Consider the following 3,801-nt stretch of genomic DNA (forward strand, 5'->3'; position numbering starts at 1 on the left):
TTCGTTTGTGAAGATATTTTAGTTCATCTATTATTATTTCAATGCAACATGCTTTATGAATAATGGGAGACAAATAAATGGATCTTGAGGATAATTAGATTTGGACAAATTATTGGAAAGAATGTGAAAAGATTAACCTGAGAACATATATTTGCAAAGAAAAAGAATTCAAAGATAGTAAATAGGACAGAAATCAGATGCCCCAGATATCGCCGCTTGAGTGTCTATACACCAGCTCCATGAAGACTTTTTGAGTTCAACATGTGTTTAAAAGATCCAAAGTAATTCGTTGATGCCTCGATATGTAACATACTTCACTTCTCGTCGAATCCAGTATAGCAAGGTCACTGCATGACTTTCCAAATTTGAGCTGCCCTTTCGGGTTTTCAACTCAAAACCCCTTTGGTCTTAAGGCGCCCTTTACGGGTTTTCACCTTGGCCTCTCCATTTTTCTTTTTTTTTTTCTTTTTTTCTCTTTTTTTCTTTTTCTTTTCTTTTTTTCTTTTTTTCTACTTTTTTATTTTTATTTTTTGAAATAGAAGTCCCAAAGTGCCCTTTACGGGTTTTCACCTTGGTTTCCCTTCTCCTTCAGACAAAGTACTCCTTGACCGAGTCCGAATTCACTGGATCAGATAAATTCTTCCTATCCATTTCTTTTCAAAATCAGTGCACCTCTAGAGAAAACCCTCTTCGCAACATATGGCCCTTCCCAATTCGACATCCTTTTGCATGAGAAGGATCTCTTTCAGCACAAGGTTTCCTTTATGAAATCTTTTTGGACGAACTTTCTTTGTCATCAGTCTGTGTCATCCATTTTTGGTACATTTGCTTAGGATGAATACTTTCAAGTTAAGTTTACTAGAGGTATTCAATTCTTGACTCCATCAAAGCTTGGAGGAAAAATCTTGATTCATAAACCCATGAAAGGGATTGCCCCAGCAACAGTCCTGGCTGTTGTTTGCCAAACCCTACAAAAAGATGGTTCAATGATTCTCAGCAGACAATAATGAAATTGCTGACTTTATCCTTCAACCTGGAAAGCTGAGGTACAGAGATTACTCCCGGAGCATACATCCCACCATAACTCGATGATGTTTCTGAAGCATCCCTAATCTTCATAAATTGCCCCCAACCTGTGAAGTCGCCAAATGAGCGTAGCAAATAGAGCCACAAAAATATGGTCGTGGTGCTCCTTTGATACATATAGGATAGAGAATGAACAAACTCTTGCAGATCATCAGCTGAAAACCCAGCCTGGTCTAAGAGAACATGATAGTGGGTCTGCCTCGTGATTCCAATCATTCCATCATGGGTACCAAGGTAAAAATCATTATTCTTTGGATGGCATACTTTGTTGTCAATGACAGTACCATGTAGCACATTGTCAGGAGATCCCTGCTGAAAAAACTTGGTATGATGGTTTTTCCTACAACAATAACCACAATCTTTAGGGTTCCACTTCTCGTCAAGGAACTTGCAAGCCTCAATAACTTGATCAAAACTTGATTGAATTGAGACTCACTAACCCCATCCCTGAAAATAATGATTTGATCAGGTTTCCTCTTCCCTGAACTTGTATAGAAGTCTAAGAGAGCTTCCTTCATGATACCGTCATCCACTTTGTCAGAAACTGGTTTTGAAGAAAGAATCTATCATTTTAAGCTTCAGAGACTGTGTACGGCCTGATGCTCCATAGTTGGAAATCAATGGCCACCACCTGGAGCTAACCATCGCAACTATTGACGGTACATCAGACTGCTCAGGAAAGCCAAACAATGCACCAATTCTAAGGATGATGGTTGGAACCTTTGAAACAACTGGAATTGAAGTTGTTTGCCCCAGCGTAAGCATAGAGAGTAGGTGGTAGTTTCTTATGCCAATTTTTACCAGTCTCGGTCATCTTCTATAATTTTTTTTCTTTTTCTTTTCTTCTAGCAACCTTTGATGTACTGTGGTATGACGCATTACCTTTGAAAAAACTGCAAACTTTTGGCATTGTGCAGTTATATATAATATTTTTTTCTTTTTTTTTAAAATGGATGACTTTTGACTTTGTAATATTGGCATATGAAGCTATCTCCCCTCCTAATGGAGCAGTTGATGTCCACAAAAATGAGTCATTGTCAGCTTGAAACTTTTGACGAGCTCGGGCCCATAACATACATGCCCCATAAGTCTTGACTCCCTTAAATTTGGCATTCATTGTAAAACTGATGCGATCCCTTTTCATGGTGGACCAACAGTGCCCCAGAACCTCATGTTTATTCTGGCAATTGCATATCCTCCTGTATGTGTTTTTGGACCACATTTTTGAATTCCCATAATAGTGTCTCAAAAAGGTCTTGTCTTGTCTCCTCAGCTAATTCCAATTTCAGAATCTTTCCTTCCTCTAAGGCTATATTTCCTACCACCACTTCATGGGGTAAAAACCATTTTCAACAAATTCAGAAACAAGTCACAATTTCTATCACCTTCAAAGTACTGAGATTCCTCTAAACACATATCGCACTCAAAAGGAACTCTGAATCTGTAGTATCGTTGCTCGTGTCATTGATATCTAGGGATTTATGATAGGCACACAAAAGAATATACAAGGAATGAATTCAAAAATGACTATTTACATGAAATGAAAATTTATAAAGAATGTCAAAGGTCAAAAGAATCAGAATGAAAGAATATTTACTCGGATGAATAATAAAAGTATGTTTTATTGAAAATAAAAATGTCTGAACATGAGCCCACTTCTCAAAAGGAATCACATTACTCCTAAGCTTTAGAGCAACAAGAGTGTTCTGAATATTACTCCGTAAAATTCCTAAAGATTACAGGAAGTTCTTCTGCAGTCCAATTGTTTAAAGAAATTCCTGGTTCGTAAAGGCGAATGCCCTCAAGGTTTCTTTGTTCAGTCCCTTCCTCATGTATGACATTGATGGGATGATTTTCATTTCCAAACACCCTCTTCTCCGGGTAAGCTATCCCTCCTGACACAAAAGTCGAGGATATATAAGGGAATGTCGTTAATTCTCATTCAACTTCTTTTTCACTCAGTCGCTACCCTCTTCTCTCTCTCTCTTTTTCTTTCTCTTTTAATAACTTTAACTAATTAAGGTCTTTTTATGGATTTAAATGCATTTGATGTGATGCAATGCAAATGCATGAATGCAAAAGAAAAGGAGATATTGATCTTGAATTCAATTCCATTAGAATAACTTTTCTAGAAAACAGATTTCTTTACATGAAAATAGATTACATATGCGATCTTGCCCTTCATAGTCCAAGTAAACGCTGATCTTTTCTTCATGGTCGAATCTTGTAAATTCTCCAAAAGATGCCTTTGCTAGCTCCTTGCTGCTTAATCTGAGCCTCGATCTCTTGCTCGCTTATCTCCATGATACTCATCAAAAAGTACCGGCTCTTGGATAATCTTCGTTGGCAATTAAATCAAGTCATTTATTCCTTCGTGGACTTCCGGCTTTCTCTCGTCATGCTCTTGGATAACCTTCGTTGGCTTGAATCTCTGGCAATTACATCATGTATTCCTCCATGGACTACCAGCTTTCTCTCGTCGTGTTTACTTGGACTATATTCAGACAACCGCACTATAATCTACTTTATCAAGAAATTTGTTTCCTTATGACAAACTATTCTATTTAGGGGTCGAATTTTGAATCAACACCTTTTTTTTTTATGTAATGTAATGCAAATGCATGAATACAAAAAGGTATCGATCTCGATTCAGTTTCATTTTAGAAAACGTTATTTAAGGAACAAAAATCTTTTCATAAAATGGATTAAAAATAC

General features: G+C 37.1%; 1 pseudogene; it reads right to left on the bottom strand.

Annotated features, from left to right (window-relative positions):
- Positions 1-993: 993 nt before the first annotated feature.
- LOC108462215 (protein argonaute 4-like) lies at positions 994-1,851 on the bottom strand (annotated as a pseudogene).
- Positions 1,852-3,801: the final 1,950 nt, after the last annotated feature.

This window comes from Gossypium arboreum, chromosome 13 (genome assembly GCF_025698485.1).
Source record: "Gossypium arboreum isolate Shixiya-1 chromosome 13, ASM2569848v2, whole genome shotgun sequence".
In the NCBI taxonomy this organism is placed as follows: domain Eukaryota; kingdom Viridiplantae; phylum Streptophyta; class Magnoliopsida; order Malvales; family Malvaceae; genus Gossypium; species Gossypium arboreum.